General features: G+C 40.4%; 1 protein-coding gene across 4 annotated transcripts in view; it reads right to left on the bottom strand.

The window, feature by feature from the left end:
• The window catches only part of COL4A1 (collagen type IV alpha 1 chain), a 204,177-nt gene that overhangs the window by 100,336 nt on the left and 89,565 nt on the right, over positions 1–14,276 (bottom strand). The window contains exon 1 of one of the 4 annotated variants that reach the window (XM_067563707.1): positions 4,380–4,396. The exons of the other annotated variants lie outside the window; for them this stretch is intronic. The gene's annotated coding sequence lies outside the window, so the exon portion shown is untranslated. Of the gene's footprint in view, positions 1–4,379; positions 4,397–14,276 lie in introns of those variants that run through there. 4 annotated transcript variants of the gene reach the window in all.

The raw sequence follows: 14,276 nt of genomic DNA, 5'->3' as shown, positions 1-14,276 counted from the left end.
CTGGGGGAACTTTTCTCCCTGTGTTTCACAAACATTATGAAGCACACAGCAGGCAGAGATAACAGTTGGGATGTTGTATTCACTGAGATCTAACCTAGTGAGCAAGTTACATCATCTTGCCTTTAAGCAGCCAAATGCAGATTCCACCACCATTCTGCACTTGCTGAGCCTATTATTGAAACGCTCCTCCTCGCTGTACAGGTGCCCAGTGTATGGCTTCATTACCCAGGGGACCAAGGGGTAGACAGGATCCCCCAGGATCACTATTGGCATTTCAACATCACCAATATTTACCCTTCTTAGCAGAAGTCTATTAATGGCTCTGCACACTTGCATCACAGCAGCTCCCATGGTGGATTTACCGACTCCAACTGACCAGTAGCAGTCTGGGATTGCTAGCTTCCACAGAGCAATGGCCACTCGCTTCTCCACTGTCAGAGCAGGTCTCAAGCGAGTATTCATGTGCTTCAAGGCTGGGGACAGCTCTGCACAAAGTTCAGGAAAAGTGGCCTTTCACATACGAAAGTTCTGCAGCCACTGCTCAAAATCCCACACCTTCATAATGATGCAATCCCACCATTTAATGCTTGTCTCCCAGGACGAGAACCGGCGCTTCACCGACTGAAGATGCTGTGTGACAGCCTGCAGCAAATGGGAATTGTTTTGCTCTATGGCTTGTAGCAGGGGGGCCTCAGTAACATCATAATTTTGCGCGCTGCAGTTGCTGTCTCAACCTTGAAAGTACTGCAGGATAAGTCGTGAGGTGTTTGTGACGCTCACGATAGTGCAAAGCTGAACGGACTCCATGCCTCTCTGGCAATGGCGTGCGCACAGCAGAGACTGAAGAGTTTAGAAAAACGGCATGAAAAAGTGTTTGTCTGTTTGTTTGGTACAAGAAGGGAGGGGGAGGGGGAACGAAAACGTTCTCAAAAGCCTCTGCATCTAGTTGTACTGTGGGATAGTTACCCAATAGATAATAACGCAAGCAGCATGAGCTGAGTGATGATTGACTGATATCATGTGAGTTGTACTTTTATTTTTAGGGTGGAGTGGAGTTTTGGGTTTTTTTATTGTTTGGGTGAGGTTTTGTTAGGATGGCATTAGCTAGATAGAAAGACAAAGGGAGAAGGCACATAGAAAAGAGAGTACAAGGAGGGACAGGGCTGGGGAGAAGAGGGAGGAGGAACAGAGAAAAAGAGAGGGGAATTTGGAGGCATATGGAGTAAAGCTGGGTGAAAGGAATGTGAGGGAAAGGGCAGGAAGGGCTGAAGCAAACAGCCGGTCAGCACAGGGGAGAGAAGCTCCTGAGTGAAAATGGTAGAAAGCTGCCTGATGGCTCCATCAGGGTCCAAGGGTCTCTGCTGTGGTTCCTTCTGTGTCTGCTCCTACTGGCTTGAGCTTCTTTAGACTGGCTCCTTTTTGGAATTTCCTTTCTTCCCCAAGCCCACGTCTCTGAAAAAGTGGGGTCCTAAAGCCTTCAGAGGCATCGGCCATGCACATTTCTATGTCCAGGGAACCCAGATGGAGATGGGACTTGACACGGTCCCAGTGCTACCACTCATGGCAGGCACCTCCACAAACCACAGAGAGGAAATCACTCAAAAGGAGATGAGGCAATCTCCAACACACTGTTTAGAGGTGGTCAAACATGGGGTTTATTCCTGAAGAAAATGTGACTCTTTCAGCATAAATTTGAATACAGAAAATGTTTGTCTGAACACCAAAATATTTTGATTTGGCAATGCTCCCCCTGTGCCTCCTGGGAGTATTAGTCTGTAAGCCTTATGCTCCCATTCACCTCTGTGTGCTGGGTTCCCTGGTTGGACTACATCGCCCATGCTGCATTAGTGTCCTCTCCCCTTGGAAAGGGAAGGTAATGCATTGTGGGAGTTTCTGACCATGGAGTATCATGAGACTCCACAACAGCATTTCCAAATTGAAATATTTTGCATTTGGGGCAAAATATTTTGATTTTTTGACAAAAATTTGTCATGGAAAGACGATACTGTTCCCCCCAAAATTAATTTAGTCAATAAAACTAATTTTCTGTCAAAAACAGTTTTTCTTTTGCCTAAAAGGCATGACTGCTACTACTCATCATGTTGATCCCAATATGCTTGCTTAAGAATGCTGGTTACTAAAATTCCAGGCAGTGTAAAATACCACAACAAAAGAAAACACAAATAGAGCACTTAAGAAACATGTTTCTGAATCTGCAGTAAAAAAGGCATATAATCCTAACTGCACAAATAGTTAAACACATTTTAAAGAAGAAGAACATACCAGGATCCAGGAAGAGGCATCTGAGTAAATATGGATGTAATTATTCTAAAATCTGGAGGATATCAGAAATGCTAAATGGATTACTAAGATACTTAAACTCCATGTTTTGGCTGGCTTATTGGCACTGCAGTAGCAAGTACATCTACAAAGAACAGATGTTACCTCATTTACAAGCAGGATTTTACAATGAATCCTGGACACTTGCTCCTGTGACCTGCTGGGAGAGGGATTAGGGATACAGAAGACGCTGAAAAAAGATATCAGCACAGTTGTCCACTGCTCAAGGAAAGTACATGTGCAAGTGAAGGGAAAAAATGACCCCAAATAGATGTATGTACGTAATGAACACTTTTTATTCAAGGATCTCAAAGCATTTTAAAAACCGAGTGCTTCATAATACCCTTGTAAGGTGGGAAAATATTATTTCATCCATTCGACATATGGGTAAAATTGAAGCACTGAACTATTGTGGGCCTGATTCTCATCCACATGCTCTGGCAGGGTAAAGGGGCCTCAGAGTGGATGTATACAGCTCAGTTTAAAGCCAAAATCTTTTCATGCTGCCAGAGTGGTTTAAATGGCGCCTTAATAAGAATCAGGCCCTAAGTAACATGCTCCAGCTCACCCAGAACTACCTGTAACTTCGTAATCTGCCTGGAGTAAGGGGCAGCATGAAGCTGTGTTGACCCACAAGTGGAGCAGAGAACACACAGTTTCAATCCCAGTTTCTCTCTGATCTCCCTGATCATGGAGCATGGGAGTAAGTTACTTTACCTCTTTTTGTAGAGCAGGTTATTACCTGCTCTGTGCCTGGCTAGTTAATCTAGCAGGCGAGTAGGAGAAGAGGGGCCAGGGCTCTTCACTCTCTCTGTCCCTTGTCTGCCCATTTTATTGCAGGGGGGAAAGTATTGGGTCAGTTGCTCCTATTTTTCCCTGTCTCCCCATCATGGTTGGAATCACAATCTGACCAGGATCAAGCAGACTATTAAGGGAGCCTCACTCCCCTGTGTAGCCAAGTGGAGGCTGGGACAGTCTACTACCCAGTAACTCAGTGGCAGAATCAGGAATGGGAGCCAATTGTCTTGGCTTCCAATCTTCTTCCCCTACTCATTAGATCACAGAAGATTCCTTCATTCTGGTTTAGTAGAACTTTGGCCTCAGTGGACCATTCATGGAGTAAAATTCTATTCCTCATGAGTAAGAGTATCAGAAAGTAAATGACTTGCCTGGTAATGAAATATTTGAACAACTTTCCGTCTCTCTATACATTTTTCTGTTCAATTCCTTTGTTCACCCAATATCTCACATGAATAATCCAACATGTAGTGACTGGTATAAAATTTATCCTGGTAACTGGAGCAAGAAAAACTGACATGATAAGCATCCGCACTTCAGCATCTGGCAAGCATCAGAAAACTGCTGCTGTCCCAGTTATTTTCTAAGGATTCAGCTTTCCAGTGGTGATGCAGAAAGAACACAAGAGTCTGAGTATAAGAGCTACACATGTTCCACCTTATGCAGCTGCAAAATCTTGGAAAGTAACTTTGGGTTGACTTCTGCAAGTTAGAATTTGATTCATAGGACTCAGAAATTAAAACAGATATAACCAACACTTAATCATCTTCACCTCTACTAATTCAATGTGAACCGTAGGAAAACACAAAAGAATTCATTATGATGACTTCAGCTAGCATGATAAACACTATGCTTCTCATAGTGATGCTGTTGAGAATAGGTACTCATTAAATGGTGCATGAAATTGTCTGTTGAGATTGCTTTTTTCAGTCCAGCTTTTGCGCAATGCATCAGAGTGTCCTTCCAGTACTGTCAAACATTGAAATTCAAAATTAAAAACAAATTGATAGCCCTTAAGTGAGAAGTAAACATGTTCAGAATATAGCCATATAGGCTGATTTTCTCACTGGCACGAATCCTTCCAAATTAGCCATGAAATAGTGTTTCACACATGGAACAACTGCAGATCATTATTCAAGACACAGTCACATGCAATTAGTATTTTGAAAATCCTTTGCTGTGATACACTTGGTGCAGAGAGTGGAAAATAATCAACAGCAGATTACAAATATGTTTCCTACCTTTCAGGATGAAGACACTGGACAAAAAGATACTGGGATTCAAATGACTGGGAACAAGGTTACAGGCCAAAATATTCAGAAACAGGAGCCTAAAGTTAGGATCCTAAATCAACATTTGAACACCCAAGGGTGGGATTTTCAAAACCCCCTATGTTATTTAGAAGCACAGATCCCAGTTACTTCATAGGGACTTGTGATCCTAGGTCATTTAGGAGCTTTTGAAAATCCCACTCAAGTGCCTAAATAAGGTCTTACAGCTATTTGATAATTCTAGCCATAGAAAATAAATTGAAATGTCTATTATAACCAATCATAAGAGCAGTGATTCTCAAGGTTTGGCCATAGTTTGGCCAAGGTTTGGCCACCAGGGACTTTATGTTCAGTCATGATAACTTTTGGGGGTCATGTGGCTACTAGGAAATTTTGTTACAACCAACTTTTAAAAAAAATCAATATAGTTAGTAATAACAGTATAAATTTTGTGTCAATTAAGAGTACATATTATTCTTTACACTGAAATGATTTATTCTTTTATTGATGACACTTCCAAATAACCACAGGACTAGCCTGCCATTAACATAATATTTTAACTGTCAAAATTGCAACCACTATGAATTTGCTGTGGCCACACATGAGGCCACAGCAAAAAAGAACTACGGCCCTAGAAAGTGGCTGTGGCAAGTTCTGATTTTGTCACTTCCTCATTTTCTGATATTATTTTTGAAGTTTTTTGGGGGTTTATGTTCTTTTTTTTAATAAAATAAATCCTTGACATGGAAGGATGAGATGGCACTTGACCAAATGAAAGAATATAGAATTATGTGAAAAATGTATGATGTCAAATTTATCAACATTTACATAGACTCTTTAATCCTGGAGGATTCCAAAGTGGTTGACAAATTCAGGACCCAAGTAGAGTAAATGCTCTAATGTGAACCTTTGTGGAGTCCCAACTGGCTGCACTGGATTTCTCATCCATTCAATACTGGGCCCACAAAATATGGCCAAGTTCTCCTTATCTTTCTGTTATTTGCTCTTGTAAATCACCCTTCCCTATTCCTACTTTTAATTCTATGCGTCTGTTTTGCATTTGGCTATTTTGTAATGGGAACATTCATAATCTACTGCCAGATTAGAATAAATTGACAAATGAATATGAATCAGGTACGTTTCACTCTCCACCATGTTTTCATGCTGGTTTCTCCAAGTTCACCACTGATTTGCTGTCCCCAATCCCTGGTTCCTGCATGATATTCTTCTGTTCAGTGACCACACGTTTGTTATACATGAGATCTAACCACAACTCTTGGAATTTCTCTGGCTTTGGTGGCTTTTGTCAAAAATTACAATATGATTGTCTGAGTATATTATTATTATTAAGGACTTTATTAATACCATAAGTAGCTTGGTGCATGTATTAGTGTTAAAATTCTACCATTTGGATCCTTTTTGTTCCGATAACCAAAAGGCAAAGCAAATTTTTATATACTGCTGACTTACTGAACACTTCCTGAAAAGGATCATAGAATCATAGAAGAATACAATTGCAAGGGACCTCAGGAGGTCACCTAGTCCAACATCCTGCTCAAAGCAGGACCAACCCCAACTAAATCATCCTAGCCGGGGCTTTGTCAAGCTGGGCCTTAAAAACCTCTAAGGATGGAGATTCAGGATAACAAATGCTGATGGAAACAAATTGTTAGAAGTAAGTCTACAGCAGTGGTTTTCATTTGCAGACCCCTAAAAAATTTCAAATGGAGGTGTGGACCCCTTTGGAAATCTTAGACATAGTCTGCAGACCACCAGGAAATCTGTGGATCACAGGTTAAAAACACTGTTCTATGGGAATGACAACCTTTCATGGATCCCTTAGACATAGTCTGCAGACACCTAGGGGTCCGCAGACCACAGGTTGAAAACCACGAGTCTACAGGCTTCCGATATTCAAATGACGTTTCAAGCAGCCACTTATTTTGCCTTGGCAACAATCTGGATTTTAACAATGATCACTGCCTGCAGTTGCTAGGGCACAGATTGTGCAGCTACTCCCTGGCTGAGCACTTACTCGTGCAATTAGTCCCATTTTCTTCAGCGAGGGTAACAGCATGAGTAAGGACTAACTAGGGAAAGTAAAGGCTCCAAAATCTGGCCCTAAACAATCACAGTAGATGCTGAAAATTATCAAGTTAAACAAATATTTGAGTTTTATGGAGAGATGTTAGCAGCTCCAACTTAAGTATGACTCTACTGTCATTCCATGCTAAGCCCATTTTCTCTCTCTCTGTCTCATACACACACACACCTTCTGCCCATTTTCTCCCTCTCTCTCTCACACACACACACATGCACCCACCCTTCCCAGAAAATAAACTAATCTGCCTGAAACATCACAGGTTTATATGTATGTCAAGAGAACATTTTTTTTCCTGAAAGTTTGATGCAAAACTGGTTAAGATGTTTTGAGATGAGAGTTAAAAAAAAAGCCACAGAACAGATGATCTGATTTCTCTGACCATTTTTCCCTATTTTCTCTCTCTCTTTTAACTCCATTTTTAGGAAAATATTGGCTTTGGTGAGGACTAGTTTTGGGTTTAGGTAGAATTATGTAGTTATTAAAAATTTGAAACATACATTATGAACTCTGGAGATTTAATGTAGCACTATAATTCTGCACAGCCCCAATGTGGATCTTGCAAAATCTACACAGCTGCAATAGGGTATTGCAAGGTGAACATGGCCTCAGTATGGATTTCCCAGACCCATCTGTGAGCAGAATTTGGCCTTGTGTTTTGATGTTCAGTAGATGTAATCTAAGTACTCTAGTAAATTGTTAATCTACTGCCTAAGTACTTTTAGGTGGCAGCCCACTACAAATACTATGTTGTGAGAAGTGAGTTATACTATGTGATCTGGTCTCATTATTGAAATATTCACCTTCAAGTCATTGGGCTTCATTCTCTGCCTTGTTAAGCCTATTTTACACCATTACAATGCCACTGTCTTGGAGTTACACTGCAAAGAATAGGTGTAATGGAGCAGAGAATCATCCCCAATTTTTAAATGCAAACTGGTGGAGTCTGTATTTTTTTAAACCACAAGAGGGAGTATTATTACCAATCATCTTTCCAGATTAAAAATAAATAAAATAAAGCTAATTTGTGTGCCCTTAACTGCACTTGTCATTGTCAACAGTTTATCATAAATAAATTTACTTAAAGAATTAATTATTTCTATTGTTATATATCTGCAAAGCAAGCACTATTTAAAAACATTAAGGTTTTGTAGCATTATGATGTACAGACTTTTAGACTGCCTGCTCACCAGAATTGGAATTTGCCTACTTTAAGTAATATCTACAATAATGGACTTGTGTAAGTAGCACATAAATTATACAAACAGTATTGTTAAGGTCGTACAGAGCACGGGCGTAGGAGCTCTGTACAGATCTTGGATAACACATCAGCTTTGGGGCACAGCTCCTGCCAATTTGGGTATTGGCAAAATCTTTTCTCTTTCCTTGATAGGAGGATTCTGAGGAACTGGTGCAAGAGAAAACTGGGCTCAGGGTTTTTGGTCTGGCCAAGCTGCACTCAGCAAAGGAGTTGCTGGGAAGGAGTAAAGAAATAGTCTTCATATCACCTCTGCAACTCTCTGGTGCTGGGGCTGGGTAAATCAGCAGTTGGCACAGCTTAAGGCAGCATCATGGTTGCTCTAAGTTACACCTAGATGACTGTCATACTAGGGGCTGTTCCGACTATCCCTGACTGCTGAAGAATAGAGGTAACTCTTGCTGTGCCCTCTCTGCCAGAGGCCAATTTGAAGTTGGCATAAACGCACTATGCTGGCTCTGCACTACCTGGGGATTCCCCAGGTAGCCAGTTAAGGTGGCTTTCTGGCTGCAGTGGACTGCCAAAACATTTCAAAGCAGCCAGCTCACAGTGGAAAATCAGGGCCACACAGTGTCCTAGATTTTAAGGCTATCAGCGATCCCATTATGCTCATCTCATCTGACTTGATGCAGAACACAGGCATAGGCTTTTACACAGTGAGTCCTGCAGTGGAAGAATTCTTTGTCCCTATTATGTAAATTAACACGACCAAGCCCAATAAGTGTGGTTATCCTACCCATCTGGGAAAACCTGCAGTCGCAGCAAATGATCCTAAACCTCCAATAATGAGTGAAATCAGGATGAAGCTTTATTTACAATGCTATTCTGTTCGACCTATGTGTTAAAAGTTTAGGGCCTGATCCTACCCTACAGAAGTTAGTGGGAACTTTGCCATTTACCTTCAATGATTGCAAGATAAGCAAGAATATTTACCTTTAGAATATTTTTGATAGGTCATTCTGAAATTTTTTTTTTTTTTTGAAAAGTGCCTAGTTCTAAGGTATGTTATGAGGCTACTTGATGGCTGCAAAAATTATTTATGGATTTATCTAGGTATTTATCTGGTAGTGTTTATTATTTGAAAGCCTCCCATGAATATGGAAATGGAAATAATCATATTGGTTTCTTTCATCTTCAAAGCCTACAAAAAAAATAGTTTGATTTGTTTATATTTATTTGCTTGGGTTTTGAGTATGAGTGGGTGGGTATGTGTGTGTGAAGAAGTAACGAAGTCAAACTGAAGTACAATTCATATTAAAGAGCTACAATTTTGACTTTTACAGTGAACCTATTGTAGGTTTGTGTCATAAAACAACTCTTTATCTAGCAACTTTACATAATTTAAATTAAATCAGACATCAGAAGGGAAATTCATGGTTAAGGACCTCAATCTTTACTTAATTCATGCCACTCTGACCTGTTTGCATATGCCTTGCCTTCCAGTGCCATTCCTAATTATGCAACTCTTCTTCTGAGTTTCTCCAATAGACATGCCACCTGATACTTAGAAACCCCAAAATTCTCTTTCTAAGTCAACCAGCTATACTGCACACCCTAGTTCTAAGTCCTGGAGAAGCTATGGATCAGGTTACTTCAATTTTGGGGCATCAATAACTCCTGTGACATGTACGGCCCAATACAGACTGAGGAAAGGTCAGTGAACCAGAAGTAGGTGAGAGGTTGAGGAAGAATTAATTTATGTGTACTTACGTCCTCTGGCCACCTCTTCATTTTCTCTAGAATAAACTATTCCTTTGGGTTTGGGGCAGGGGGATTTTGGAGGCGAGGGAGGAAGGGAGGAGGAATTGGCCCTCTCATTCAATCCTCTTCAGCCATTATAAAAATAACCTCTTCAGCTCCTACAGACCTCCATTAAAATATAGCAGGAACTCGTCAGAAAGTCAGAATGGCTTTTGTGAGGTACAAGCTTTTCATTCATTTGCAATGGAAGGTATGCGTGAGCCTTAGTTCCCACATATATATAAATGTACAGTAGTGTACTTTATGTCATATCCTCTCAAGTTGCACTGTATCAAGGCAGCAGTTTTTAATCATAATAGGGAATTTCTTTGCTTTTGTAGGTTTTGATAGTCTTTGCATATATATTATATATCAATTCATAAAAACACATGTACATATATTATAGTTAACAAATGCCACTCACAATTTTAATCACAATTCTTAAAGTGCTCATCATATTTTTGTTAACTTAAGAAGGATGGAGACACATTTAAACAAGATTTTGGTTGCCTGGATAAGGTGTGCTGAGAAATCATATAAATTGGTATTATGTAATCTTTGACTAAGGAATATGTACCATTTATGGGTCTCATCAATAGGGAAGAAACCCTGATAGTGCAGCAGCAAAGGATCATCTATACACCTGCTAGCACAAAAAATTGAACTAGTCCATATATCAAACAAAACTGAAACATACAATGAATTTTTGAGCCAGAGAATGGGATCTGTATGTGATAAGAGCACACTTTACTGTCAAAGCATGACTGGTATGGGGCTGAACAAGCTGATACTTGGTCACCTCAAAGTAGCTAAGGGATTACAATTGAAGACCTTTAGAGCAAAAGGAAACTTGATTGTGGAACATGACCTGAGACACAACATATGAAGAAAAGAACGATGAGACTAATGGATTGGAGAAGCTGGCAGTTCTAGAAAAGTAACCATCGTGATTTCTGAGTTTGCTTTTCTAACTTCAAGGATTTAGGCGTACCTGGCTGAGGGTAAAGAATTTTAGTCCTAATTATGGTTTTGTACCATTTATTTTTCATTTATCTTAATCTTTTCTTGATTTTCTTGGGGGGCGGTGGGGAGAAGAATTTTGGATCATATGCTTTTTCAGGGAAAAGTCATTACAGGCCATTGTGAGAAGAAGTAATGATCCTTCTGCCTCTGAGGAAAGGTAACACACATTGCATGTGGGCTGTGCCTAAACCATGTTTAGGTCCTCGATTAGAAATGTGGACCAGGGAGGCCCATCATATAGATCTAGACCTTGAAGAGTGAGACAAGCTTAAAAATAATGGACGATAGAAAAGTTTGAGGGGCAAAGGTGACGGTGGTATGAAAAAGAAAATTGCACCAGCTGAAGACAACTTAAATGAAAGACTGTTAATTTCCACTGCCAATCAACTGTTGAATTTGTTAGCTTTGAGTAATTCTTCCTTTGTTTTATTGCAAATTGTGTTAAACCACTTAACAATGTAGAATGTCCTGTAAATAGGGGATAAAATACTCCATGCCCTTCCTTCTTAATTACTGAACATTAGGGTTTGTCTGGATTTGGCATAGCTTAAATATTTGTCATATTCAAAAGATGGAAGAGCAGAAAAACATCTTGCATTTCTAGGATTTTTTTTATGAATATTCTAGAACTGGAATGAAATGTGACTTTTATATGCAAGTTCCATATTCTTGCCAATGATTTGTCAAGGACATATTTATTAAAAAAAAAAAAAAAATCTCTACCATAAATTGTAAAAAATATGAACTATTGGTCCTAGACATTACAGACTGCAGTGAGTTCTTACAAAGTAGTATTTCACATCTTAACAATTACATGTTGAATAGATATTGCTGTTCTAGATAACACTTTTTTTTCTCTCAGGCTTGGGTGAAATGCCATTTTATGCTACATTTTAGTTGTACAACAACAACTTTAAAAAGCTTCCTGGTATAGCTAAAGTAAATGCTCTGGTTGTTCACTATTGAAGTACCACAAGGCAAATTGTATTGTGCTTCAAACCTTAAGTCATAGTGCCTGAAGTTTCATCTATAGTTCTTGATAACCCAAGCAGAAGCTGTTGAAAGTATTACATATGCTATAGGAACCTTCTAAGTAAGTCAGGACTGATTCACACTGTGGACTTATGACGATTTAAAGTCCCCTATATCGATTTAAGTACTCCGACGTTCACACTGTCACCACTGTTAAGTCGACTTAAGGTGCCAGTAAAGTCGATTTAATAAGACCACCTCTGCAAGTGGCGTAGCGCCTAAATCGACTTCGTAAATTTGAATTAGTGTTTGTGGAGCTTAATTCAAATTAATTAATCTCTGGAATGTATCCCATTATGCTCCATTTTCACCTCTCTGGCCAATCAATCTGTGGTGCTCTGTGGTCACAATAGCAGGTAAAGTCCCCTCCCTTCAAGCCCTGGGAAGATTTGATTTTCCTGTTTGTTTGGGAGGGGGAAAGGCATGATGGGGAAGGAACATCTGGTGAGTTCTCTTTCTTCTGTTCCAGTCTCTGTGTGTGTGTTGAATGCAAGCAGAGAAATCCAACACTCCCACAACCCCTGTCTTTCTATCTGTGAGGGTTTGGATGTAACCAGAGAAAGCAACGCCCCCACACCCCTCCACCCTGATCCTGTCTGTGTGTGTGTTGAATGCAAACAGAGAAAGCAACTCCCCCCATGCCCCCATCCCAATCCAGAGAAATCCACTCTCCCCTCTCTCCCCCCCCAAAAAAACCGATCCCGTCTCTGTGTGTTTGTGATGCCAGCCAATTACCCCCCAGCCCTCCATGTGGTCTGCATTAGAAAGTCACTTGCTACATTGTATAAAATCATAATTATGACAACTGAAACATATATCTCTTCTTACTCTTCAATACACAAACTAAAGGCAACATTGTGTCACACCATCATTGCTGAAATTGATCAATAGATACATTCTTCCTAACTTTAAAAACTGTGTCTACATTGTATCCAAGCATCATTAGTTCAAAATCTTACATATGTATATTGTTCTTCACTAATTTGGCTGTGGCTATCTTGTTTTTTTTTTTTTTCATTCTGAAGACACCTCGCCAGTGGCTCAACCATTAGTCAGTGCTGCACACAGACTGTCTCAGATTAGGAAAAGGAAGAAACTAAACACCATACCCTACCCCTGGAGAGAGTGAAGGAACCCTTCCCCCCACCCCTTCACCCAAGACATAACTGTTCAAAAATAAAATTTTGCATCTTTTGAAAACATTTCTTTATTAAAGAAAATCTTGTTCATGAGGGATTTTCCGGGCACAGATCTGGCAAGCAACAAACGGGGGGATGCTCGGTAGATGAGAACAGGCAAGCAACGGGGGAGGGAGGGAGGAGGAGATGCATGAGAAAAGGCAAGCAACATATGGGGGGGAAGCATGAGAAAAGGCAAGCTACATATGGGGGGGGTGCTGGGTCGCTGAGAAGAGGCAAGCAAAATACAGAGGGGGGTGCATGAGAAAAGACTAGCAACATACAGGGACAGAAATCACTAATGCATCACTCATTCATTGCCTGCAGCAATTGGGAATTGTTCTGCTGGATGTCTTGAAGCAGGACAGCCGCGGCTGCTTCACCTTCTTAATCTTTTTCTCAAGTACCCCATGCTAAGCCGCGAAAAGCAATGGCAAAATCAGGGAGCAAAAAAACCCACTCAAAAATCCTTTTCCTGTTTGTTTGGGAGGGGGAAAGGGTGGGGGAAGCAGCAATGCATCCTGGGATGATGCCACAGCCTCCGTCGGTAGTTGCACTGTGGGATAGCTACCCAGATTGCACTGCTTTCTAATTTGAATTAAGGCTGGAATGTGTGAATGCAAGAGACCAGTTCAAATAGCATAGTGAGAACAGTCTGCTGCTATTTCTTTAAATCGGCTGCTGAAAATCGATTTAAGTTCATTCGAATTAGCGCTGCCGTGTGAACATAGCCTTAGAGTAAGTAAGTTATAACAATCACTGTTAATAAATAATGGCAAACAGATTCCTTTCTTGGTCTTGTAAAAGAGAAAAGCCAGACTGGTCAATGAACAGCAAATAGGAGTTGATCCTGTGGTTAGCTTTCATATATTTTCTTCCAGTCAAGACTGTCAAACATGTATAAATGTTTACTATGTACTACTGCTCTACAGAGGAGCTTGCCAGCAAAATGATATGGCCAGTAGATTAAGGATGGGAAGTGGATTTGGGATTGCCGGATCCAAATGCAATTACCATTGGCACTAGAGCTGTGCAAATAACTGGGTTTTTGGTTTGCTGGCAGTTAAAAATAAAAAATATAGTTTGGAACTTCTGGCATATCAAAAAAGTTGGAAATATTTTGTTTCGGGTCAAACTAATTTTTTCATTTTGGGATATTTTAATAAAAACGAAGGAAATGAAATGCTAACGTCACAAAAACAGAGGCGGTGGCGGTGCCTCCCTTATTCCCAACAGCCCAGTGGCTAGGGCACTCACCTGGAATACAGGAAACCCAGGTTCAAATTCCTGCTCTGGAACAGGGACTTGAACCAGGTCTCCCCTCTCTTAGGTGAATGCTCAAAGCACCTGACTCTTGGCTATTCAGGGGAGAACCCACTCAGCTTCTCCAGTTGAAGTCATCCCCCTTTTTATAAATAATTAAATATTCATTGGGAGCAGGGACTGGAACCCATTTGTCCCCTTTTCTGAGTGGATGATCTCACTATCTTTTTTTTTGGCCAAATGACTCTTCAAGTATATTATACAAAGGGGTA

The sequence above is a fragment of the Emydura macquarii genome, unplaced genomic scaffold (assembly GCF_026122565.2).
Source record: "Emydura macquarii macquarii isolate MOO-44397 ecotype Brisbane River unplaced genomic scaffold, CSIRO-AGI_Emac_v2 contig_2531, whole genome shotgun sequence".
Lineage (NCBI taxonomy): Eukaryota > Metazoa > Chordata > Testudines > Chelidae > Emydura > Emydura macquarii.
This window is presented reverse-complemented; position numbering and strand designations above follow the sequence as displayed.